Source organism: Camelina sativa, chromosome 12 (genome assembly GCF_030686135.1).
Source record: "Camelina sativa cultivar CO46 ecotype springtype chromosome 12, ASM3068613v1".
In the NCBI taxonomy this organism is placed as follows: domain Eukaryota; kingdom Viridiplantae; phylum Streptophyta; class Magnoliopsida; order Brassicales; family Brassicaceae; genus Camelina; species Camelina sativa.
The window spans coordinates 32,735,529-32,763,476 of record NC_141891.1 but is presented as its reverse complement, the minus strand read 5'-3'; the positions used below and the strand labels follow the sequence as shown (position 1 = coordinate 32,763,476).

Here is a 27,948-nt window from a genome sequence, read left to right as displayed (position 1 = left end):
CGGTTGGTAATCCAAACCGAAGGAAATGAGTTTACAAAAGAAATGACAGAAATTAACAATATGGACGACTGAGCTAGACAACCCTAACATTAGTATTTTTAGGTCCTTTACCTTAGGAATTTGCATTTAGGCTACTTAGGGTGCTGCATTGTTGCATTTGTGCATTTTTGATGAAAACAGGTGCTTTGGAGCCCAAAAAGGACAAAAATGAGCTAAAACCCGAGAATGTACCTGATGGAATGATCATGCGAGAAGAACAGTCACAACCGTAACCCGACCAAAGAAGATCTGAGAGCAGAAAGAACAACACGAAGACCTACCCGAGCATCCACACGACTCGAACCTCATGCAGATCCTCGTGCAGACCTTCGGGCAGAGCTGGGCAGCTAGGTCAAAGGGGTTTCCATATATAAACCCCCTCCTTATTTTCTCGCCGACCAAGCCGCATACACTCACAAACCTAGAAAGCGAGAGTTAGTGAGAGAGCGAGAGAGAGCGATTTACACTTTTCAAGCTTTGTTAGGATTTTATTTTTACTTCTTTTAAATACTCTTTCATTTGCGATTCTGTATTTTTCATTACTTCAGTTTTCCTCTTAGTCTAATTCAATTCTCATTCGTTTGTGTTTTCATATTGTTTGCCATTAGATCTATGTACTGAATCAAAGTTTCTAGGGATGGGATAGGTGAGTATGTATTCTTGATCGATTAGAATGTCTTAGCTTGATGGTTTTTAAGAAAATTCCTTTCTAGATTAGTATGTTTAATGCTAGTTTCAGACTGAGAGGTTGAGATTAAATATGGGTGTTTTGCCATCGAGAGATATTTGTTGAAAGGCTTGAACCAACTAATGCTAGAGATTTACTCACTTAGCTAAGAGATTAGATGTGTAAGGAGTTTATTGACAATAATGAATCGGATCTTAATGCTTGCTTAGTCATGTTTCTCCAACGAGAGTTGGGTAAGGGAGTGATCAAGGTTGATTGTTTCTACCAGAAGAGTGGATTTGCAAGGTTTAGAGATTCATTGTCTAGGGAATATTTTGCTTGAGGCATGTGAGACATCCCAAATTAATCAGGAACACTTATGAGTCGATTACCCTATCCTTAGGAGCTTTCATATTTGATTGTTTAAGCTTTTATCTATAACTCGACCCATTACCCGAACTAGTCCTCGATCACCAGCCTCGTGTATACCCTAGAGTTGTTCATCTTTGTGTTCTTGATTTTTCTGTTATCCGACTATCCACTCGATCCGGTACTCGAATGCTTGCATCGTGTGCTTAGGTCGTGTGGTTCTTGTTTTATTTCCTTTTTTTTTTATTTTAGGTTGATAGTCAAAAACCCATACTATTGCTTGGCTTGACTTGCATTGTTCTGATCATATTTTATCTGCTAACATCACAACCATTTGGATTGATAACCCTTTGTACTACAACTGCATAGGGAATTGATATCCGGGGTGAAAATCCTGTTATCAATTTGGCGCGTTGCCATTTGGTTGTTTCTTGTTACATATAGGATTTCAGCACTTGCTAGATCAAGTTCTTTTTATTTATTATCTGTTCTTGGTATTTCCTGTTTTCTTATCGGTTTTGGATCTCAGGTGAACATACGAGAACCACTACCCGATCCACCACCCGAACTCCTACCCGATCCACCACTCGAACCCTTACCCGATCCCCCACCCGAACCCCTACCCGAACCTGTCTACTCGAGCACCTGCTCGTGTGACTATTCAGATACCTGATTGGGTACTTGTATACACCAACCGTATGCCAAGAGAACTTAGATATCAAAGGACAGTATCAGAGTAGAACAAGAAGAAATGGGAATGGAAAACCCACATGATCAAACTGAATCTCAAAGGAGAAGGAAGATTGGTGATAGTGATGCTCCCACTACTCATACTCAGAGGTATGGGATAGTGCCTCTTGCTGTCTACAACACAACCTTCACAATCAAGAGTAGTCTGATCTCAATGGTTTGGAGCAACAAATTTCATGGACTTCCTATTGAAGACCCCCTTGCACATTGATGCGTGGTTTATTTCGCTTCAAAATCTTTTACCTTAAAAGACCACACAAAGGCTGCAAGTGCACAGCTAATCGATAGTAGTATTCAAGGATCGATCCCACAGAGAGAGAGAGAGTTGTTGTTTAGAGAATCCGTCAGAAGAGATATAAGGATAGGACTAAATAAAATGTGGGTTTTGGTTGTCACGGTCGTAAGCAAGCAAGTAAACAAAAAGAAAAGCAAGTAAAATAAATAAAACAAGCATTGGGCATCAAGGGGAATCACAGGGGATCAATGATCTATCTATCTAGGAAAGTTTAGGGTTAGTTTGTTTATCTAAAACTCAGAATACAAAACACGAATGAACCGTTAACTTATAGATCACAAGCTAACCGTCTAAGATCCCTATACTCCGAGATTTAACTGTTGTAGGCAATGACGCATAGATCAAAGCATTTTAAACAGGTTCGATTCTAATCCATGAAGTTCCATAGGTAAGGGGTATGTGCTTCCTATGACACCTCACACATCTAAGCTAGGTCAAGCACACATGCAAGTTTTTGGCGACACACACATACTTTAGATCATAGTTAGTTCATGAGGCTAACTTAATGCATTAAGCAAAGACTTAGAATTAAAGCATAGAATAAACTAGAACAGAAATCTAACAAACCCTAAAAATTGCCACCTAAACTAAGATCATCTCCCCCCTTTGATTATCCCTTTAAACCAAACTAGAAAACTACTCTAGCATGTTTAACGGAATCATCAAAGCAAGGTTTAAAAAACTCATAAACATAAAAGAATAAATAGAGAAAAGGGATTTAGATATTACTTCAATGATTGTCAAACAAAGTTGTAGGATATTTTTCCTTATGAAAACTGTTGTAACAAACGAACAAAAGAAAGAGAAAGAGTTGGTGAACTTCAAGGCTTCAAGGAGAGGGACGAGAGAGGACTGCTGGTCGTGGCTGTTCTTCTGGTCGTCGGCTCTTTGGAGGCAGGGTGAAGGCACACCCTAAACCCTAGGTTTAGAAGAGTAATTATAGGGTTTTGTCTAGGTTTAGGGTTTTGTAAGGATAGAAACGTATTTTATTGTTAAGTGCATGGCAAGGGGCAGCGTAGGAAGCTTTTAGAACGTGGTGACTCCTCCGGGCCAGGCCGCTGTGATGGTTGCTAATCAGACTGTCATTAAAGTCCACTTGACTGGTTGGTTCTCCTTACGTCGGTTTATAACACGTCTCGGTAAATCGGGCATAACTTCCTGATGGCTTGATGGATTGACTTGATTCCACTTCGAGGAGAAAGATGACTCTTCCAGATTTCCATAGTCACCAATTACTTCCAGATTTCCTAAAACGTATTTTCCTTGTCTTTTGGTCCTTTTTGCTATAAACCCTGTAAAACCTTCTTGAAACCTAAAATACTTGATAATAAACATTAAAGCCTTGAAATCATACTAAAATCTTCCTAAATGCGTACTAAAAATATAGCTAAAATTGATAAAATAATGATGTTATCAACTCCCCCAGACTTAGACTTTGCTTGTCCTCAAGCAAATAATCAGAATAAATCATGGAAAAGAGGATTTGAAAATAATGGGAATTCACTTATCTTTGGGGATATCATCTTTTCACTCTTCATCCCCTTGACATTAGGAACTTACATTTGTAATCACCCATGAGAATCATCAACGCTCCTTGATCCCACAATTCTTTAGAGTCTCCAAAATCTCCATTGTCATCTCTTTACATAAATTAAGCAATAATATAAAGTGAAATCTTACCAAGGGTAAATCGATCAGAGGCTTGTCGACTCTCTTCAAACCAAGACTTTCTTCGTATGATTCCTTTCCTCTCCCTTTTCTCACTTCCAAGGAATCTATCTCTCCCTAATTTTCTAGGGTATCATTTTATTTGTTTTATAGATCCCTTGCTCTTTTTCTTTCCTTTTTTTTTTAATATTGGACAGGCTTCCATGAAATCCAAAGTATGCACGGGTTTACGCGACATCCCTTGGCTCACTTCTTTGCTACCTATATCCTTATTCTTTTGATTTTCTTTTCTTTTATCTTTTTTTTAGAGTATTGAAGGGAAGAGAGAGGGGAACATACTTTTGAAGAAGTGCAATGTCTTGTGTGGCTTGAATGTAAAGATCTATTCCAATGTATACCAATTCCCAGGGCTTGAAAATTATGTCCGGTTTAGGTCCTATAAAATTTAGAGACAACGTTAGATCATCTGAATATCCATCGAATAGGGACTTGGGGGATTGTTGTAACACCCCGACCCGTTCTAGGCCAAGAACAGACCGAGAGCATCACGTAAGGACGCCCGCAGCCGGCCGACCGAGGTTCCTAGAACGCATCCGATCGCCCAAGCCGTCCAACCGCATATGCCTGTTCCTCGTGTATCATGGCCTAAGGCTTTGCAACCCGTACCGCGATGCGCGAGTTGTGATTAGTCCGGACTAGATTAATAAATATCATTGGGAGACACGGGGTTTTAGAAAAACAACGCTTTATTGATAATGTTAAATCGAGTAATACATAGTATACACAAAATCTATCTTACAAAGGCAAGGAAATCTACACCGGGTGGCCTAACGTCCTTTGAACCCCTAAGGTCTCCCACTAAGGTTACCTGCAAAAGAGAGTGAGGGATGAGCGCTAATCGCTCAGTGAATTCGGCTCCCCTAAAAATGTAATCAATCCCATCCCTAAAAACTCAAAATAACAATCAACATGCAGCAAGCAATGTAAACAACAAACAAAGTATACTACAACGAGTATACGCAAACAATATAATTAAATATGCATGCAATTGTCTACTCAATCAATTCACCTAGGGCACTGCGTATTGACCTTCCCTTCCCATCATTCGTGAACACCTATACAAGTAGCCACAAAGGCTAAACAAGTACAGAACATCACTCGTTCCGAGTTCCATATTGTGGTGGTAACTCAGGCTACATCATCATGCAGCACTCGGACATAGGTTGCGACCCCGTCATCTCCGAGTCCTCATATCGTTCATATGTAGGGATTAACCACTATGCACACACTACTAGCATACGACCTTTGGGAAGCATCAAGTACGCTACTATACTAACATGCACATTCTACTATTGATGCAACAATAGTATCAAACAAGCAAGCAATCAATAATATAGACCTCGGACAGCATAACGGCAATGCGACTTAACGTCCAGCATCACGGCTATACCATCACGATGCTATATCAATAAGCAATCATATAATGCAAGCATAACAATAATGCAAGCAAACAATAATGCAAGCAAACAATAATGCAAGCAAACAATAATGCAAGCAATCACACAATGCAAGCACACAACAAGCAACAATGCAATAATTATACCAAGTATAATTACCTAACCTCAATCTAATCTAGCCTATAACAAATAAATGAAAAGATCAACAAGCAACCAATTAAATCCCTATTTAATTCTAGTTCGTATCAAACAATTAAACAAACAAGCTGGTTAACATGCATTCTTTGAACAACATGCAACACACATAACCAAAACTCACCTTGGCCTGATGTCGCGAGAATGACATTCTACCCTTGACACCTATGCTAGCCCCGATCTGACCAAGCTTTTGCCAACGCGATAAATCTAAGCTTGGACCAAACCAAAAACCTTATAAAAATATTCTAAAAAATAAAATAAAACTAAGGGCGGGACTAACTTACCGAACTACCTGACTACCCCGACTACCCGGACTACCCGACTCGGACTCCTACGGCCTAGCTCCTACCGGGACGGTTTTGGTTGGTTTTTTGTCTGAGGAAACAAATGAAGGGGAAGGGGGTTTATATAGGTTCCCAAGGTCGGTGGTGGAAGCATGAGTTGGCGGATAGGCGTCACCGGACGGCGGCACATGTGTAGACACTAATCACCCTCCAGGCGGCGACACATGGTGGATAAGCTTGGGCGAGCTTATCTCTCCGTCTTATCCACTTCCGTCCTTATCCATTCACGTTGGTAGAGCTGCCTGCCTGGTAGCTAATGGACACGGACGGTTTGGTACACTGGCGGTCACGTCCAGCCATCGGCCAGAAACTTCACCCCCGTATCAAAATCCGATTTCTCCGTTCATTTTCAATTTTTCTTCACCCATAAGCTTTAAAATTGTCTAAGAAGACTTTGGCTCAACTCCAAAAATTACTTCCCCTTCGTCTTGATCGATTCTTCTTCAATAGCCATCCTTCGGCCATCTCGCGGAAATTTTAAGCCCCGAGGAGGGGTATTACATTCTCCTCCCTTAAAAGAATTTGTCCTCAAATTCTAAGGCTTTATATGATGGTCCTCTTTCTTGGTATCTTCATGATCTTCTTGCAACTTCTTTGGAGTCCTTGTGGATTGACTTTGCGGCTCCTCCCCTTGGACCTATCTTCGGTCTTCCTTGTATGTCGCTTGGTAGCCTAACCACTTCCACTTGCCTCTTTTCCCCACGCTTTACTTCCATACGTCCCAAGGGTGGTTTCCTAGATGACTAAGGTTTCCTAACCTCTAAGGTTCCGACCAAGATTCCTAAATCTTTGGGGACACCAAAAAATTACAGTCCTAACATTCTACCTACTCAGACTACCCAAAAATAAAACGACCTCCTAAGCTAGCACACACACTTGGGGTTACCAATTCCCAAATGTTCCTACTTTTTGAACTATGCAAGTAAAACAAACAAGCAAGCAAGCAATTCCCATACAACCACACAATTAGAAGAATAGTTAGAACCCATACTTACCTGTTGCGAGATCTTTTCAGGCCATGAAGGTTTGGGTAATCTAATCCTAAGGGATAGTCTTTCGATTTGCTTCTACCTTCTGCCTATCTATTGCTTCCTTGAGGACAGACCAGCGGGGGACGGATTGATAACAACCTTTGATGGAATGGATGCGTAGTTGGATAGGGTGCCTTGTAATGACCATATCATAAGGACTGGGGCAGATGGTTGATTTCATCTCTTATTTGGGCACGCTCGATATGAATGCCCAAACTGGCCACATAGAAAACATCCGACGTTGATGTTCTTCAGCCTTGATTTACGACCTCCTTTCTTGTTCTTCTCCCTCTTCTGAATTCTTGATTGGCCTCCTTTTGATCTCGAACTACTTCCACTATATTCTTGCGGTAATGCATCATTCTCTGCGGCTACGACTTCTTCTATGTTCACTGCTCTTTCGACTAACTCGGGCAGACTTGAAAATTTACTGCTTGCAGTCTGCTTCGAATCTCTGGTCTTAGCCCATACATGAATTTTTGAATGGTGGCAGCTTCATCTTCATCACCGTAAGATGTATATCTCTGAAGTTGATATCTTGTGTTTTTGTTGGGTTTTAAGCCTTGTTCTTGCATAGTTTTGTTGCATAATCTTGTCATTCTAGGTTGTTTTAGGAGCATTTGCATCTAGTTTGCCATCTTTCAGGTTCTTGGAGTGATCTCTACACATTTGGAGCATTTGGGCTTGTTTTAATGCAAAGAAGCAAAGAAGAGTGGAGATGGAAAGGTCAAGGTGCGAAAACACACGCGGCCATCCCACTCGGTCAAGATCTCCCCGATCAAGGCCACGCGACTTCCCCACCCGGCCAAAGTTCAACCGATGGAGTTCGAGTGTGCTAAGGTGCAAAGACACACGCGGCCATCCCACTCGGTCAAGATCTCCCCGATCAAGGCCACGCGACTTCCCCACCCGGCCAAGTCATGGCCGATGGAGCTTAAGTGGCTGAGGGTGCGAAGACACACGCGGCCAGGCGACGCGGCCAAACCTAGACCGATCAAGCACACGCGGCCGCACCACTCGGCCAAGCCATGGCCGATGGAGCCAGCACCTCACTTGTTTTATTCTTGAACCGGGTTTGACCCAATTTGTTTTTGGGTTGACCTAGGTTCTCTTCTACTTTACTATAAATACTCTAAACCTATTAAGAAGTATTATCTCTTATCTTATCTATTGTTTTAGCAGCCACTTAGGGTTCTTAAGCTTGTTTACTCTAGGTTTATTGAATCTTTGGTTGATTTCCCAGTTTTTAATAGCAATTTCTCTTTCAAATCTCTTAATCTACAAGCTTTTATTATGATTTCACAAAGACAAACCTCTTTCCTTTGTGTGATCATGGTGATTAGTGAGTAGATCTTTTAAGAACTTTGGGCTTGGTAGATTAGGGAGATAGATGGTTGATCTTTGATGTCTAGGGTTTATCTTATGCATTTCCTATCTTGATTAGTGATAATATTGCTAGATAGCCTTGATCAAGCTTAAATCTAGACTTTAGGATTTCCATGCCCATAAGGTGTTTGATGAAATTCCTGAACCAAACTTTTTAAGAGCTTTGCATTCCTAGCCAATGGAAATTGATGATTAGGGTGCTTAGTGGTATTTGAACTTGTTCTTAATGCATGCTTGTCTTGTGATTACCTTTGGAAATTGTTGATTATCATTTGACTAGCATAGGATCTCTATCATGGAAATGAATTGATTTGCATTAGTGTTCAAGCCATAGGATTGTTCTTGATTGTTACTTAGACATCTAGGATTGATTAGCTATCTCCCAAGTCAATTACCTTGCCCAAGGTTCTCTTGTTAATTCTTAAATTTCAGTATTATTGCTATTTGAGTTTGGTTTGCCTTGAGTTTGCATTTTCTTGTTAGCTTTATTTGAGTCATTTTGATAGATAAGTAGTGGCATAAGAACTTTTACTTGATTAAGAATAGATTAAGCATTTTGTGTATTCTTGGTGTGTTGATTGATTGCAAATTGTGGATTGATAATAATTGATACTGAAAGTTACTACATCAATTTGGCGCCGTTGCCCGTTTGCATTTTAATTAACCATTAGGATTTCAACTTTGCTTGAGACTATTCATTTACTTTGCACTGTTTGTTACTTGGATTGGATTGGTGGGTTGTCTTTGCTTTTCAGGTTGTATGAACTTGAGGAGCCACGGCCTAGCCAACTTGTTTCCGCCTGTGGACGACATTCACTTACTTGAACGAGAGAACCGCCATTTAGCCCGCCAAGCCATGGACAACAACCCTCCTCCAGCCGCTGCTCATAATGGAAATGAGCAGCCCAACCAAAACCAAGCTCCTATCCATCCTCCAAGACAACCTCGAGTCATTGGAGCCTTTGATCAGCCGAACATTCATGGGAACCGCCAAGGAATCAGAGCACCCGCTGTTGAGAACAACAACTACGAAATCAAATCTAGCCTTATCAACAAGGTGCAAAGCTCAAAGTTCCATGGTCTGCCAATGGAGGACCCTCTTGATCACTTGGATCAGTTTGATATGATGTGTGGGACAATTAAAATCAATGGTATCTCAGACGATGCATTCAAACTCCGCCTCTTTCCGTTTTCTCTTAGAGATAGAGCTAGGACATGGGAGAAGAACCTACCAGTGGGATCCATTACTTCGTGGGATCAATGCAAGAGAGCCTTCCTCTCCAAGTTCTTCTCCACTACAAGAACAGCAAGGTTGAGAAATGAGATATCAAACTTTGCACAAAAGGGAAATGAGAGTTTTTGTGAAGCATGGGAGAGATTCAAGGGCTATACTATGCAATGTCCTCATCATGGTTTCTCCAAAGAGTCTCTTCTTAGCACATTGTACAGAGGAGTGCTACCAAAGATAAGAATGTTGCTTGACACAGCAAGTAATGGAAACTTCCTTGGTCAAGATGTTGATGTTGGTATGACTTTGGTGGAGAATCTTGCTCAAAGTGATGGTAACTATGGGGAGGATTATGATATAACTCCAAGAGACAACTCTGACATGAATGAGCATCACCGCAAGGAGATCAAAGCATTGAATGAGAAGATGGATAAGATGATTCTTGCCACTCAAAAGCCAGTCCATTTTGTAACCGAAAGTGATGTGTATCAAGGATATCAAGAGGGAATGGAAGCTTATGTTGAGGGACAAGAAGAGGTCAACTATGTGGGTGGACAAGTGTATAACAAGTTCAATCCCAATTACCGCAACCATCCTAACCTCTCTTACCACAGCACCAATGTGGAGAACCCACAAGATCAGTCTTATCCACCACAAAAACCACCTGGTTTTCCTTCTCAACCCAATTATCAACAAAAGCCTCAAGGAAATTACCAAGCAAAGCCTCAAAGCTATTCCCAACCTCAACAACAAATGCATGCACCACAGCCTCAAGGTCAAGTATATGACACAAATGCTCTACTTAGACAACTCCTAGAAGGACAAGGGAGAGGAGCCATTGAACTTGCTACACAAATGAAGGCCATACACCACAAGGTTGACAATGTATATGGTGAGTTGAATGCTAAGTTTGAAAGGTTGCAAAATCAAGTCCAAGGACAAGCTTCCTCATCCTCTACTAGACAAATGGGTTCCTTAACAGGAAAACCAGAACCAAAACCAAAGGAGTTTGTCAACGCCATAATGTTGAGGAGTGGCAAGCAACTACCAACAAATGAGCTCAATAGGGACATTGAGCCTAAAGGAGGGGAGGTAGTGGTTGAGATTGATGATGAAGATGAGCTGATATTGAAGGATTTGGGTAAAGATAAAGAAGCTGAAGGAGTTGTGGTTGACAAAGGAAAGAGTAAAGTGGTTGAGGAGCCTAAGCAAGACAAGACCATTGATGAAATTTCCAAGAAAAGTAAAGGTGTTGCCAAAGAAACTCTGTTTGTGCCTCCACCCTATGAACCAAGGCTGCCATTTCCTGGAAGGTTCAAGAAGCAACAAGTGGACAAGTATAGAGCCATGTTTGATGCATAAATGAAGGATGTTGCTATCACAATGCCTATCATTGATGCATTCTTGTTGAACCCCTCTTACAGCAAGTTCCTCAAGGATGCAGTTTTGGAGAAGAAGAAAGCTCTGCAAGGAATGGTTATCTTGACTCATGAGTGCAGTGCTATTATTCAAAACAAGGTAGTAGCAAAGAAGCTTGAAGATCCTGGTAGCTTCACTCTCCCTTGCACATTGGGACCTCTATCTTTTAGCCATTGTTTATGTGATCTGGGGTCTAGTGTGAGCTTGATGCCTCTCTCAGTTGGAAAAAGATTGGGTTTCACTCATTACAAGCAGTGTATGATCACCCTAGTTCTTGCTGATAGATCAATTAGAACCCCTGTTGGAGTGCTTGAAGATCTACCAGTGATAATTGGACATTTTGAGATCCCAACTGACTTTGTTGTTCTTGAAATGGATGAAGAACCAAAGGATCCACTCATCTTGGGGAGACCATTCCTAAGGACTGCTGGAACAATGATTGATGTGAAAGGTGGGAAGATACAGTTGAATTTGGGAAAGGAAGCTTTGACTTTTGACATCAACAAAGTGATGAGGAAGCCTACAATTGGCGGTCAAGTGTTCTATATTGAGAAAATGGAAGATTTAGCTGATGAGCTTTTGGAGGAATTGGCTATAGAAGATGAGCTCCAAAGCACCTTGACAGTTAAACAAGGAGAGTTTGGGTTACTAAAGGAGGATAGTGAAGGATATGAAAAGATTCTTGACTCTCACAAGCCTTCTAATGATGGTGAAAGCTTCCTTAAGTTGAAAAAGCAAGTGGTGTGTTCAGTTGAGGTAAATTCGAATGAGGATTGGAGTGAGCTTAAGGCACCCAAGATTGAACTCAAACCACTCCCTAAGGGGCTAAGGTATGCTTTCCTAGGTAAAAACTCTACTTACACTGTCATTATCAATGAGGAGCTTAGTGAACATGAAACTGTTACTCTTCTAGGTGAATTGAAAAAGTTTAGGAGAGCTATTGGTTATTCACTTGATGACATAAAAGGGAATTCTGAAACTCTTTGCATGCATAGGATTCATTTAGATGATGAATCAATGACTTCCATTGAACCACAAAGAAGGTTAAACCCTAACTTAAGGGATGTGGTGAGGAAAGAGATTCTTAAACTCCTTGATGCTGGTATCATATATCCCATATCGGATAGTACATGGGTTTCTCCTGTACATGTGGTACCAAAGAAAGGAGGAGTTACAGTTGTTAAGAATGATAAAGATGAGTTGATTTCTACAAGAACTATAACTGGTCATAGAATGTGTATTGATTATAGGAGACTCAATGCTGCATCTAGGAAAGATCATTTTCCTTTACCATTCATTGATCAAAGGCTAGAGAGGCTTGCTAGTCATACTCATTATTGCTTTCTTGATGGTTATTCTGGTTTCTTTCAAATCCCCATACATCCAAATGATCAAGAAAAGACTACTTTCACATGTCCTTATGGTACTTTTGCTTATAGAAGGATGCCATTTGGATTGTGTAATGCTCCAGCTACATTCCAAAGATGCATGATGTCAATTTTTTTCTGATCTAATTGAGGATGTTGTGGAGGTTTTCATGGATGACTTCTCCGTCTATGGAGATTCTTTTTTCTGGTTGTCTTTCTAATTTGTGCAGGGTCTTAAGAAGGTGTGAGAAAACAAATTTGGTCTTGAATTGGGAGAAATGTCACTTCATGGTGAAGGAAGGGATTGTTTTGGGTCATAAGATCTCTGAGAAAGGCATTGAAGTTGATAGAGCTAAGATTGATGTGATGACCAATCTAGCACCTCCAAATTCAGTCAAGGGAATAAGAAGCTTTTTGGGCCATGCTGGGTTCTATAGGAGGTTCATTAAAGACTTCTCAAAGATTGCTAAACCTCTTACAAGGCTGTTGTGTAAGGAAGTCGAGTTTGAGTTCAATGAGGAGTGTCTTCAAGCTTTCAAGAAGATAAAAGAAGAGTTAATTAGTGCTCCAATAGTTCAAGCCCCAGATTGGAATTTGCCATTTGAAATCATGTGTGATGCTAGTGACTATGCAGTTGGAGCTGTGCTTGGTCAAAGAAAAGATAAGAAGCTTCATGTTATATACTATGCAAGTAGAACCTTGGATGAAGCTCAAGTCAAGTATGCTAAAACAGAAAAAGAGCTCCTAGCTATTGTCTTTGCATTTGAGAAGTTTAGGCAATACTTGGTGGGTTCAAAAGTGGTTGTTCACACTGATCATGCAGCATTGAAATATCTCTTAGCAAAGAAGGATGCTAAACCAAGGCTGTTGAGATGGATATTGCTACTTCAAGAGTTTGATTTGGAGATTAAAGATAAGAAGGGCATTGAGAATGGAGTAGCTGATCATCTATCAAGATTAAGGATTGACAATGAGATTCCAATCAATGATGCACTTCCTGAAGAGCAGATCATGGCAATTCAACTCCTTGACAAGACTAATGAGACCTGGAAAAAGCTTGGAGAAGTCATGAGGTTGGAAGAGAATGGTCCTTGGTATGCTGATTATGTTAACTACCTTGCTTGTGGGATTGAGCCACCAAATTTGGTTGGTTATGATAGAAAAAAGTTCTTCAAAGACATCAACAACTACTATTGGGATGCACCATACCTCTACACTCTTTGTAAAGACAAGATTTATAGGAGATGTGTTGCCAAGGAGGAGATAGAAGGGTTAGTAGAACTATGTCATGGAGCAGCCTATGGAGGTCACTTTGCTACATTCAAGACAGTCACAAAGATTCTTCAAGCTGGTTTGTGGTGGCCTACTATATTCAAAGACACACAAGAGATCATCTCCAAGTGTGATTCATGTCAAAGAAGAGGCAATATCAGCAGGAGAAATGAAATGCCACAAAATCCTATTTTAGAGGTTGAAGTGTTTGATGTATGGGGTATTGACTTCATGGGACCATTTCCTTCTTCCTTTGGTAACAATTACATACTTGTGGCTGTTGATTATGTCTCTAAATGGGTTGAAGCCATAGCTAGTCCTACCAATGATACAAAGGTAGTGTTGAATTTATTCAAGACAATCATCTTCCCAAGGTTTGGTATTCCAAGAGTGGTCATTAGCGATGGAGGGAAACACTTTATCAACAAGGTCTTTGAGAGTCTTCTCAAGAAGCATGGAGTGAAGCATAAAGTTGCTACACCTTACCATCCCCAAACTAGTGGTCAGGTTGAGATTTCAAACAGAGAAATCAAGTCTATTCTTGAGAAAACAGTTGGTATCACAAGGAAGGATTGGGCAAAGAAGCTGGATGATGCTCTTTGGGCATATAGAACTGCCTACAAGACACCAATTGGAACAACTCCATTCAACCTTCTCTATGGAAAGTCTTGTCATCTGCCAGTTGAGTTAGAATATAAGGCAATGTGGGCAGTCAAGCTTCTTAACTTTGATATCAAGAGTGCTCATGAGAAACGCTTGGTACAATTGATTGAGTTAGAGGAAATCCGCCTTGATGCCTATGAGAGTTCAAAGATCTACAAGGAGAGGACAAAAGCATTCCATGACAAGAGAATTCTTCCAAGGGTTTTCAAGGAAGGAGATTTGGTGTTGCTGTTCAATTCCCGCTTGAAGCTATTCCCGGGAAAGCTCAAGTCCCGCTGGTCTGGACCATTCAAGATCAAGGAAGTTAGACCTTATGGAGCCTTTGTGTTGCTGAACAAGGCTGGAAAAGAGTTTGTGGTTAATGGACAGAGGTTGAAGCACTACTTGGCAAATGATTTTATTAAGGAGGGAACAACTGTCTCTCTCTCAGAACCTCAAGACGCCTAAGCGGTGCGGTAACGTCAAGCTAAGAGACGTAAAACAAGCGCACTTGGGAGGCATTCCCATGGTATCCTTTTGTGCATATCTTTTACATTTCTTTTAGTATGTGTGTTTAAGGTTTTGTGTTTTTGAGTATTGAGCATTGGAAAGTTTGGGAGACTTGTGTGAACTTGGTGTTGAACAGATAGGGTAAGCGGCCAATTTCAACCGGTCATGAGACACGGCCAAACCATCACCGCGTGAGGATCATCGGCCATAGCCATCGGCTCAGCTGTACCCGCGTTAGCCAACTGGTTTAAAGTGCGAAGGCACACGCATCCTGGAGACGCGGTCAAAAAGTCCCCGCGTGAGGACGACCGGCCACGACACGCGGTCGAAACGGGGCCGATTGAGGATCAAACGAAAATGTTGGTTTTTGGTGCGAAGGCACACGCAGCCTGGTGACGCGGTCAAAATGTCCCCGCGTGAGGAATATCGGCCACGACCATCGGCCAAAATGAAGCCGAGTGAGAATCAACACGAATTGTTGGTCTTTGGTGCGAAGGCACACGCGGCTAGGCGACGCGGCCAAAGCGCCCCCGCGTGCTAACCATCGGCCATGACCATCGGTTCAATCCTAATGATTCCTCAATTTTTAACTTGATCCTGGCCGGTTTGTTCCTTCTCTCAACTCCCCCAAAACCCGAAATCTTCTTCTCTCTTCTCACCTTGTCGATTTGAAGAAACCCTTAGAACACTAAAACCTTTGCATCTCTCTCATCTCTCGATCGTTTTCAAAGATTTTTGGTGTGTTAGTTTCGGTTTTTCAAGCTCTTTTAATTATTTCTGGCCTCAACTATTAGTTTTGGTTCACTACTCATCGGTTGCAAGGTAAAACATTCTATTTCTCCTTTTCCCTCATTCAAGTTTAAACCCAATATGTGCTAGAATCGGCCAGCCAGTTATTTATGCCTTGATTTAGGGTTGTTTAACTTGATATTGATGTTAGTTGGTTACAATTTCGTTTGAATTGTTATGTTTGGTGTTTAATTTCGAAAATTTTGATTTATGAGCATTTAGGGTTCTTGAGAAATTGTTAAAATCAAAAATTTTGGGGAAATTTAAATTTTATTGTTTATTTACCTTGTTTATTGTTCAATTAAGCATCTTGGAAGAGACTAGCAATTTTGGAGGCCAATTGATCATGTTTAGTGGTTTATTGAGTTTATCAAAAAATTTGAGAAGTATTATTGAGTCAGATTGTGAAATTTGTATCTAAGTGGTTCTCTTTTGTTCCTTGGTCTAATTATATTGATTTATCTCTTAAATACTAGGCACTTGTTAGCTGTGGCTTCAAATTGTGGCTCCTAGTGAGCCTTACTAATATTTTTCAAGTGTTTTTGTATATTTGCTAAAAAAAATGGCTAGAACCAACTTGAACCCTGGAGACAAACAAACTAAGACAAAGGAGCCAGTAGAAAGGGTTGTTGAGAAGAAAAAGAAAAAGGCAAATCCATCTAAGTCTTTACTTGTTACTCAAAATGCTTCAGCAAGCAAGAAGAAAAGTAAGGAGCCTGTGATTGAGGATAATGATTCAGAGGAAAGGGGTATGAGTGAGAGAGACTCTGACCTTCTACCACCTCCAGCTGCTAAGGAAAAGCAGAGCAAGAAACTTGAGAAGAAGCCCACCTACTCCCAACTGATGCAGCGCCTTAAGCAAATTAAGTTTGCTCCAACTAGATACCCAGATCATGAGTTCCTTCACAATGCTGGCCTCCTTGAAGACATGCAGACTATCTTCACAACTTTGGGATTAGGACAGTTCTTCAATATGGCTTTTCCCACCTATGTTGAGCCAACAAGAGAGTTCCTTGCATCCTTGTCAGTGACTTATTATGAGAATGAGATGGTAGGGGAAGCTAATGATCTTGGGCATTTTGAGTTTAAGGTTCAAGGGAAGCACTACAAGATGACTTTTGGAGAATTAGGGGCTATCTATGGGTTTCCACCAGGAACAAGGTTGGAATACAACATCAACCCAAGGGAGTTCCGTTCTTTTTGGCAAGATATTGGAGTGGGAAAGTACAAACCTGGTCAGCTGAAGAACTCAAGCATCCAGCATCCTACAGTGAGATATGCTCACAAGGTTCTCTCTCACACTCTTTTTGCAAGGAGAGAGGCTGGAGGTGTTCAGGCAAATGAACTTGGTTGTCTTCTAGCAGGGCTGCAACCTTTCATAAGGACCTATGAAGGAGGGAACCAGCCATTTTCCAATGCCGAAAACACATGTGTTGCTGCTGTCTTCCTCCATCAAATGCTCCACTACAAAAGTTGGGTTTGGACAACAAGTGATAAGACACCAATTCTAAGTATGGGTGGTCTTGTTACCCCCATCTTACAAGCAAAGGGGGTTCAGCTAGGAGAGTTTGATCATGATATTGCAAGGATTGATCCAGTCTACCTCAAAAAGACAACTTATTTGGATGGCCAAACTGAGAAGGGGTTCTATGTCTACTATGGGTACATTTTCTCAAGCTTTAGGAAGAAGAGGCTCTTGCTCCCCTCAAAAGGATGTCACATCTCTCTATGCCATGTTTGGAATATGCTGCCAAATACAAGATGACTTCCTCTACTCCTTTAAGGATGATGGGCCAGTGATTCCAACAACAACTTTAACCAAGGAGAGAAGTCAAGCTGAGGATGATCAACAAGAAGCTCCTCCTAGTCCAGTCTATGGTAGTGCTAGGTATGCCTTCCAAGCATTTGAAGAGGCCACTACAAGCAAGTCTCTTAGAGCAGCACACAGCCACATCCATCTTCTCCAGCGTTTGGCTAACTGGCAAGGGAAAAACATCAAGAAGTTGGTAAAGGGAATGAAGAGTATGCACAAAAGATTGAAGAATGTGGAAGCTAAACAAGCCATTGCAAGTACCTCCAATCCAAACCCTGAAGTTGTTGTGGACTCAAGAGAAGAACAAGAAGATGAAGTTGAGGATGAAATGGAGAGACACTCATTCCATGGTGAACCTAGTACTGCCATTGGTTTCTATGACCCACCAAGAGCTTCAGCATATGAGAGAAGACAAAGGAGGAAGAGAAGAGCAGAGAAATCTCCAACACCATGCACTAGCAACTCCTCCTACTCTCTTGACTTCTCCATGAACTAGAGGTACACTCCAAGTCCTTGTACATAGAGTCCTTTGCTTATGTTCAATTTTTTTATTTTAGTTCTGTTAGTCTCTTTCTCAGCTTTCCTCACACAGAGACTTTGTGAATTAAGTTTGGGAGAGGGACTAACCATCTAACATGGTATTTTATTTTGATTTTCATTTTGTGTGTTGCATTGTTAATAGCTATGTTTTGAGAAAAAATCAAAAAAAAAAAAAATTTGAAAAATTTAAAAACCAAAAAAAAAATGCATGTAGCTTTGCATATTCATTCTTGTGTTTAGGATTGAGTCTAGAAGCATTTAGTATGCATATGCATTTGGGGATATTGATGAAATTGCCTTGTAAAGGTAGAGTTTTAGGATTGAACCCACAGCCCTCATTTATAGTTCATTGGTGCTTGATTAATCTTTGGAAAAAAATGAAGAATCTAGGCTTAAAAGCATTGTGTCACTTGAAAGCATTTTCTTCTAGTGTAAAGCTTGCTTGATCAATGCTGCATCTCTATATTATTTGGACTTTAATTTGATCTTTAAATTATCTTGCATATGGACTATGAATGCTAGCTCATGGAACTTTCATTTGGGTTAACTATCTCTATTTGCCACTCTATTTTGTTTAACCCAACCTCTTGCCATACCTTTGAACCCCAGCCTTTTCTTTCAAGCCTTATATTGATTTGTTGAGTGAGGCCTTTTCTTGATAATGCTATAGGTTGTGAAATCTTGAGAGTATTGAGAATGACAAAGAACTGGCTCTTGAGAGTAATAAGACTGGTTTTGAAAGAAATAGGTGGTTAGAATGTTGATTTGGGTTCAAGTTTGGGGACAAGAGAGAATAAGAAGGGAAATAAAGGTTTACTTGGTCAAAAGAAAAGAAAAATCTCTAAGGTTAAGTTAATTATAAGCTCTAAGTCTCAAAGAAAAGGGATAGAAAGTATTGCTATAGTCTCCTAGAATCAAAATGAAAAGAGTAAAGGAAATTCAAACAAGATTGGGAGTATAGCAAAGAATGAATAAGAAGGAAAATGAGCTAGTGTGTAAAGCAAGAACAACCTTAGAGATTCAATAAAAATAAAGAAATAAGACCTTGAGTAAAGAAGGAAAAGGGGTTACGTTGAATAAGGTTGAGTTTTTGGGTTTGAAAGGAAGATAAGTAAGATGAGAAAAAGGGTAGAAAAGCTTCTAGGTGGGTAGAACATCAAGAGCTAAGCTTTGTATGCCCAAATTATTCTCAGTGTTAGATAGATTTCATGACTGTCTAGCATTCCTCTTTGTTTGAGAGTTAACCACCCAAAAACACCAATTCCAACCACTTTATAAACAGCCTTTCCCTTATACCAATTGAGCTTGATTTATTTTCCATTTGCAAGATCACACCAAACATTTTAATGAATGTGAAAGAGATGTTGAATAGGATTGCAAGTCTTTGCCAATAGATAGAAGATGAACTAGAGTGATGCATTGTGTTAAGCTTAGAAAAATATTTGTAAGGACTTTGATTGATCTTAGCACCATTGAACTGCATCTAAGGACTTTGGTTTGAATCCTTTATCTCATGCCTTTAGGTTCTGAATCCCTTTTTTTTTTTAAACTTCTCTCACTTTTTGTTTGGTTCTTGCTTGAGGACCAGCAAAAGGTAAGTTTGGGGAGTTGATATCTTGTGTTTTTGTTGGGTTTTAAGCCTTGTTCTTGCATAGTTTTGTTGCATAATCTTGTCATTCTAGGTTGTTTTAGGAGCATTTGCATCTAGTTTGCCATCTTTCAGGTTCTTGGAGTGATCTCTACACATTTGGAGCATTTGGTCTTGTTTTAATGCAAAGAAGCAAAGAAGAGTGGAGATGGAAAGGTCAAGGTGCGAAGACACACGCGGCCATCCCACTCGGTCAAGATCTCCCCGATCAAGGCCACGCGACTTCCCCACCCGGCAAAAGTTCAACCGATGGAGTTCGAGTGTGCTAAGGTGCGAAGACACACGCGGCCATCCCACTCGGTCAAGATCTCCCCGATCAAGGCCAGGCGACTTCCCCACCCGGCAAAGTCATGGCCGATGGAGCTTAAGTGGCTGAGGGTGCGAAGACACACGCGGCCAGGCGACGCGGCCAGGCGACGCGGCCAGGCGACGCGGCCAAACCTAGACCGATCAAGCACACGCGGCCGCACCACTCGGCCAAGCCATGGCCGATGGAGCCAGCACCTCACTTGTTTTATTCTTGAACCGGGTTTGACCCAGTTTGTTTTTGGGTTGACCTAGGTTCTCTTCTACTTTACTGTAAATACTCTAAACCTATTAAGAAGTATTATCTCTTATCTTATCTATTGTTTTAGCAGCCACTTAGGGTTCTTAAGCTTGTTTACTCTAGGTTTATTGAATCTTTGGTTGATTTCCCAGTTTTTAATAGCAATTTCTCTTTCAAATCTCTTAATCTACAAGCTTTTATTATGATTTCACAAAGACAAACCTCTTTCCTTTGTGTGATCATGGTGATTAGTGAGTAGATCTTTTAAGAACTTTGGGCTTGGTAGGTTAGGGAGATAGATGGTTGATCTTTGATGTCTAGGGTTTATCTTATGCATTTCCTATCTTGATTAGTGATAATATTGCTAGATAGCCTTGATCAAGCTTAAATCTAGACTTTAGGATTTCCATGCCCATAAGGTGTTTGATGAAATTCCTGAACCAAACTTTTTAAGAGCTTTGCATTCCTAGCCAATGGAAATTGATGATTAGGGTGCTTAGTGGTATTTGAACTTGTTCTTAATGCATGCTTGTCTTGTGATTACCTTTGGAAATTGTTGATTATCATTTGACTAGCATAGATCTCTATCATGGAAATGAATTGATTTGCATTAGTGTTCTAGCCATAGGATTGTTATTGATTGTTACTTAGACATCTAGGATTGATTAGCTATCTCCCAAGACAATTACCTTGCCCAAGGTTCTCTTGTTAATTCTTAAATTTCAGTATTATTGCTATTTGAGTTTGGTTTGCCTTGAGTTTGCATTTTCTTGTTAGCTTTATTTGAGTCATTTTGATAGATAAGTAGTGGCATAAGAACTTTTACTTGATTAAGAATAGATTAAGCATTTTGTGTATTCTTGGTGTGTTGATTGATTGCAAATTGTGGATTGACAATAATTGATACTGAAAGTTACTACATCAATTTGGCCCTGTTGCCGGGGATCGAAAATTTTGCTTCGTATTTCCGTACACTTCTCTCGGCTTGTTATAGTTCCAAAAATTTGGCTTCTAACTCTCTCTTACTTCTTGTGGAAAATACTTTGTCTCGAACTCTCTTCTAAAGTCTTCCCACGTTGGCTCCCTGTTTCCGTACTGTTTCTCTAAGTTCGTCCACCAATTAGCTGCATCTTTCTTCAAATGGTATACGGCAATGTCCTTCTTATACTCCTGCGGGCATCTTGTTACGGAAAAGTTCTCCTCTAGGCTTTGTATCCATGAACCAACTGCGAATGTGCTCCTTCCTCCTTTAAAATAATTTGTTCCCAACTCCTTCATTATCATTGCAATCTCCAGGAACTGAGATAACCTTGATACACTAGGTCGTGTATTTGCCTTTATCGAAGAATTCATCATAAGGTTGTATGATGATTCCAGTGACCGGCTTTCTCCAAATTTCAACTCATCAAGTCCTTGGTCTATCATATTACTTGGCCCTAACTCTTGATCATCCATCCATTCTTCCAATGGCTTAACGGAAGTATCTAATTTTTCCACTGAGCCTAGTCCCCATAGTCGTCCTTCTTCAACCTTCTGAAAGGACATCCGCAGTCAACATCCAAGGGTAAAACCTAACCCATCCTATCTTATATACCTAACTACTGAAGGACGTACCGGTTTCCTAATTTGCCTTTGCGACTCATTTACTCGGTAAAACGTTTGAAAACTGTGCGTCCTGTAAGCATGACGAACCATGCTCTGATACCACTCTTGTAACACCCCGGACCCGTTCTAGGCCAACAACAGACCATGAGCATCACGTAAGGACGTCCGCAGCCGGCCGACCGAGGTTCCCGGAATGCATCCGATCGCCCAAGCCGTCCAACCACAGATGCCTGTTCCTCGCGTATCATGGCCTAAGGCTTTGCAACCCGTACCGCGATGCGCAAGTTGTGATTAGTCCGTACTAGACTAATAAATATCATTGGGAGACACGGGGTTTTAGAAAAACAACGCTTTATTGATAATGTTAAATCGAGTAATACGTAGTATACACAAAATCTATCTTACAAAGGCAAGGAAATCTACACCAGTTGGCCTAACGTCCTTTGAACCCCTAAGGTCTCCCACTAAGGTTACATGCAAAAGAGAGTGAGGGATGAGCGCTAATCGCTCAGTGAATTCGGGCTCCCCTAAACATGTAATCAATCCCATCCCCAAAAACTCAAAATAACAATCAACACGCAGCAAGCAATGCAAACAACAAACAAAGTATACTACAACGAGTATACGCAAACAATATAATTAAATATGCATGCAATGGTCTACTCAATCAATTCACCTAGGGCACTGCGTATTGACCTTCTCTTCCCATCATTCGTGAACACCTATACAAGTAGCCACAAAGGCTAAACAAGTACAGAACATCACTCGTTCCGAGTTCCATATAGTGGTGGTAACTAAGGCTACATCGTCATGCAGCACTCGACCATAGGTTGCGACCCCGTCATCTCCGAGTCTTTGTACCGTTCATATGTAGGGATTAACCACTATGCACACACTACTAGCGTATGTCCTTTGGGAATCATCAAGTACGCTACTATACTAACATGCACAATCTACTATTCATGCAACAATAGTATCTAACAAGCAAGCAATCAATAATATAAACCTCGGACAGGGATGTTCATATATTTTACCATGTTTTCCATTAGTATATTTACATCTTTTGCATCTTTTGCTAGCCATTTTCACCATTATTGCATAGCTTTAGGACTAATCATGCATTAGAGTTTAGTTGCATTGCATTTGCATCTTTTCATGCATAATCAGGTGATTTTGGAGCTTAAAGAGCATGGAAGCAATGCTGAGGAGAAGTGAAGCAATCATGAAGGAAAAGCAAGAGAGTTAAGGCTGAAGAACCAAGGTCCGGAGTCCAACTCGACCGCACACTCGACCAGACACTCGACCGTGTGCTGAGGAGGACTCGACCGAGTGGAGGATGCACGAGAGAAGCCAGCTCGACCTGCCACTCGACCGAGCACAGGTCGAGTTGACCGAGCCGTTGACTATTTTGTCTTTTAGTATTTTTAGGGCTTCCACTCCCTCTCCTATATAAAGCCTTGTACCTGCAGCCACCAAAAGAGTCCAGCTTTTTAGATATTCTCTAAACCTAGTTTTTACCCTTTTGGGAATTATTCCTTTTGCACTTTTATTTTTCTTAGATCTTGTACTTGTTTTCAAGGAGAAAAGGCTAAATTCTTCAATATTGTTGGTTCCATAACTTTCTTAATATTGAGAATTCGAGTTTGATTCTTTCTCCAATATTGTAGATCTTTGTTTCATCTTTCTAATGATGCAAGTTTCGTATATTTCTGGGTTTTTGAATTTGTTCATCATGTGTTCTTGTGAGTAGTTCTCTAGGATCTAGGGGATGGGTTAGGCTGGATTGATCTTGTGGTATGTTTGATTTGGCCAAGCTTGATTGTTGTAGATCTCTTCTAGGCTAGATGTTCTTAATGCTGATCCTATATCTGAGAAGGTAGGGTTTGATTTCAAGCATCTTGGCATCACACCAATGTTTAAGAAGCATAGATAAGGCTAGATCTAGAGCTTACCATTAGGCTTGCTAAGAGATTAGAGGTCTTGTTTGGTTTGAGATGTATTGCTTAATGCCTGCTTGTGTAGATTCTTTACTTTGTGAGAACAAGTCTAGAGATGCATAGGTTTGATTGTTTCTTGCCATGAGAGTGGAGGGAACTTGTCTTAGATTTATATGTCTAGAGATTAGCTCAAAGTTTGCTTGAGATTTGTTGACCAAGTTAGATAACCACAATGATTAGTTCAGCCCATGAATCCCTCCTCAGGACCTTCTTTGTTTATTGATTTTTAAGTCTTAATCCTGTTGCTTGCTTGTTGTTTGATTCGTTTTTGCATTGCTCTGTTTTTATTGTGTTGCTCTGTTTTTGCGTTTAGTCCAGCTCGACCCTGCACTCGATCGAGTGTTTGCTCGAGTTCTTCCCCAGAACTTTGGTTTATGATTTGTAGTTGTCCTGTCTTATCTCTAGTCTCATTCTATTTGCATTTATGTTGCATTTACTTATTGTCCTTTTCATTATTGTCTTGCATTAGTTCATTATTGTAGTTTCTATTTCTGTTCTAGCTTCATATTAGTCATAACCATTTTGTTCCATTTACATTTAGCATATAGTTCTTGTAGTTTTACTTTCTGCACTTTGCATTTTCATCATAGGATTGTTAGTGACAAACATCCTTACATTTGGCTTGACTTAGTCTCATATGCATGTCTTAATTGTTCACAAACACTCAGATAGGATTGACACCTCTTATACTGCAACAACATAAGGGGAATTGAAACACCTTACCATCCATTCATTCATATCTCACCATTGCATACATTCATCATCATTCACCACCCATATAAAAACCTTGTTTCAATTTGGCGCCGTTGCCCATTTGAGTGTGTTTTTGTGACATTTAGGATCCATATTAGTCTAAGATTAAGTTCGTTTATACACTTGTGAAGTTGCTGGATTCGAATCTTCTGTTGCTGGGTTGTCTTGAGTTTCAGGTACCCACTCGACCAACCACTCGACCACCACTCGACCGAGCAGTGATCGAGCACCTGATCGAGTCAGAAGCCGTCTCTATTTGGACACTACTTCCCAGTCGCCTTGACCACCCACACGAGCCTGAGCTCAACTGTGTACCTGTTCGAGTCTGTACTCGTGTCTGTTTATGCACACAAGGTCAAAGGGGAAAGACAATCTTCAAAAGCCTCTTGACAACATCCATAGGAAGCAAAAGGGTTTGGGAAATCAGAGAAGGAGAGTAGTTCAACAACAGCAAGAGGTTCCAATCATAATGGAGCAACAAGATGCAGTTCCAAGACCAAGGAACATTGGTGCTGGAGATGCACCCAAAACACACAACCAAAGAGCTGGTATTGTGCCTCCCACAGTGCCAAACAACAACTTTGAGATCAAGAGTGGATTGATCTCCATGATTCAAGCCAACAAGTTCCATGGGTTGCCAATGGAGGATCCTCTAGACCACCTTGATGAATTTGATAGAATCTGTGGTCTTACAAAGATAAATGGAGTGAGTGAAGATGGATTCAAGTTGAGACTCTTCCCATTCTCACCTGGAGACAAGGCACACCTTTGGGAGAAGACTCTTCCTACTGGAGCAATAACCACATGGGATGCTTGCAAGAAGGCTTTCTTGGCAAAATTCTTCTCAAATGCAATTACTACTAGATTGAGGAATGAAATTTCTGGGTTTGCTCAAAGAAACAATGAAAGCTTTTGTGAAGCTTGGGAGAGGTTCAAAGGATTTTAAACTCAGTGTCCTCACCATGGCTTCAGCAATGAGTCACTCTTGAGTACATTGTATAGAGGAGTGCTTCCCAAGATCAGGATGCTTCTTGACACAACCTCTAATGGAAACTTCCTCAACAAGAATGTGGAAGAAGGCTGAGAGTTAGTTGAGAACCTTGCTCACTCAGATGTCAACTATAATGAGGATTATGACAGAACCATAAGGTCATCATCAACTGATCAAGAGGACAAGTACAAGAAGGACTTGAAGATGGTCAATGAGAAGTTTGACAAGATCCTTCTTAGCCAACAAAAGTGTAACACCCCAATTTCTCAATTCTAATTGGGCCGGTTTGTTTTGTTACTAAGATTAGCCTTGAGGCCCAAGTGAAGAAAATTATTGAACGACAAAAGGATGTCGTGTGTTGTGTGAGCATATGTATCTCCTCTTTCTTGTGCCATCAAAGAGAAAATCAAAAAAACCTAAACCTAAAAGCAGCCACCACTGAAAGTGAGAGAGAGAGAGAGAGAGAGCTGAGCCACCATTGTTGTTGTAGTTAAAGTCATGTGATAGAGCCATCGTTGAGTCCACCGTTATTGATGTTGGAGCTCACCACTCTGATATTCTCCGTTGTCGTCAACGTCGGTCATTCTCCACTTTCGGTCGTTCTCCACCGTCGTTCTACCACTATGTCACCGGAAATGTCAACTACTGGCACCAGAAGAGTCGTGGTCCATCGGCGGTGTCGTTATGGGTAAAGAAACCCTAGTTTTATTTTGTAACTTACGGGATAAGTTCCTGATATTGTCTTGATGGATTGTTGCTTAATTGTTGTTTAATTGTTGAGTCATGAGGACGTAGCCACCATGGGCTGAACCATCTCGTGGAGCCGCCGAACAGATCCGTCGAGAACAGTTGCAGAGGTAAACGATGAAGCTTTAGTCTCGTGTGTTGTGTTTTGTTTTGTTGATTATTAAACCGATGAGTTAAACCAAGCTAAACCAAGACACGTACGGGATTATGGAGTTGTGCGATTAGAGTAAATTGGGTTTGTTTATTGATTAAACTCGATTATGTGGTTGTTCAGATAAATTGGGATTACTAAACTCGAACGTATACATGGTCACGTGTGGGTTTATTAAATTATTAGATTTTGGTTTGGTTTAATTATTAAGCTAAGTCTTGTTAATTTAATTGGAGACTTTGGTTTGAGTTGGTTAATGGATTAGATCATGGATATGATTTTGTATATTATTGGAAAATAATATTGGGCCGGTCTATACTGTTGCAGACCAAGATTGTTGTTGCGTGTTCTAAACCGTGGATCTGACCTGTTTGGCTAAGGTGAGGGTGGTATTTGCGGATAACAGTAACCTCTTTCCTTATGTACTCTTCGATTGTTGCTGAGTATAGACTCAAAAATTGTTTGTTAATTGAATGTGTTTGCATGGATTTGTGTGCAAGGTAAAGTAGGTTGTTAGTAACATGATATATGTGAAGCATATTAGCTACATGATATGATGTTATGAATTAACTTATATATTATATTATTAATATAATTATGATCATAAATGAGAATGAGAATGAGAATGAGAATGAGAAAAGAAAAGATACTTGAGGATATTGGACTGTAATGGACCGACGGGTTCATTGCAGGTCATAAACCGCTGACGAGCAGTACGGGAAGAATCGAGCTATGGGCCGTGGTCTTCCAGGAATGGGGTTTGTGAGCCAGAAAAAGTGATAATGGCCAAACCTATAAAGAAAGTAAAACTTATTAAATAATGTAAAGAAACATAAATGTTTGGATGTGGTAGTTGCCACAGAAGTGCATAAATTAATATGAAAGTTGTTAAGGAGAAACAAGATGTTTGCTTGTTGGTTTGACTGATAGACATTCTGAATCTATGCTAAGTAATAGTTGTTGATTATATTTGGAACGTGATTACTGTATGTCCAGTGGGCAGAGTTTGATCTCCTCACTGAGTAAACTTGTTTACTCACCCCCTATTTTTTCCTTCTTTCCCAGGTTAGTAAGTCTCAAGAGTTGCATCTTGAAGTTTGTTCGTTGGTGAATTTTAAAGAAAGAAACGTTTTTGGCCAGACCGGATGGATTACATGTTGTTCCATCTTTTGCGACGGTACGGGTGTTACATTTGGTATCAGAGCCGGTTAAGGCCACTCCGGTTCTGACCCGGAGGGTCAAGATTTCAGAAAAATGATTTTTCTGTTTAAAAAAAAAAAAAAGTTTTCAAAGAAAGTTTCTGGAAACAAGTTTTGTTTTGTATAAAGATTTTGAATTCACCAACAACAAACTTTCTCTTGACTTTCATTTTGTGAAAGTTAGTAGGATTCTAATCTTAAGCTTGATTTTAAATCAAACCTCAGAAGCAGTGTAAGAACCTGAACCGCAATTGCGCGTGAAGTCAAGATGTGTGTGATGAATGTTTTTTTTAGAGGAAGGGTGAGGAGTCTATTTGAAATTCCTAGGGATAATTCCTCCAATGGAGAAGGTTGGTGATGAAGAAGACGAAGACTTGAACTGTGTTTTATGTTTGTGTGATTTGATTGAAATTGAGTGTTGCATTATTTCTTTGAGTGAATTATCTATTGCGGTTGGTTTATTATTTTAGAGAGTCTTGATTGCATCTTCTAGTTTTTGTAAATAAAAGTCGAGGCCCTTGTCTGT

The 27,948-nt window shown here is 40.4% G+C and overlaps 2 non-coding genes and 1 pseudogene across 2 annotated transcripts; 1 reads left to right on the top strand and 2 right to left on the bottom strand.

Annotated features, from left to right (window-relative positions):
- Positions 1-8,964: 8,964 nt before the first annotated feature.
- Positions 8,965-14,600, top strand: LOC147932921 (uncharacterized; annotated as a pseudogene).
- Positions 9,514-9,620, bottom strand: LOC147932922 (small nucleolar RNA R71). Its single transcript, XR_015576708.1, has one exon. It is a non-coding gene; the product is annotated as a small nucleolar RNA R71 (small nucleolar RNA).
- Positions 14,601-25,196: 10,596 nt separating the features above from the next.
- LOC147932920 (small nucleolar RNA R71) lies at positions 25,197-25,303 on the bottom strand. The gene has a single exon (XR_015576787.1). It is a non-coding gene; the product is annotated as a small nucleolar RNA R71 (small nucleolar RNA).
- Between the last annotated feature and the right edge of the window lie 2,645 nt (positions 25,304-27,948).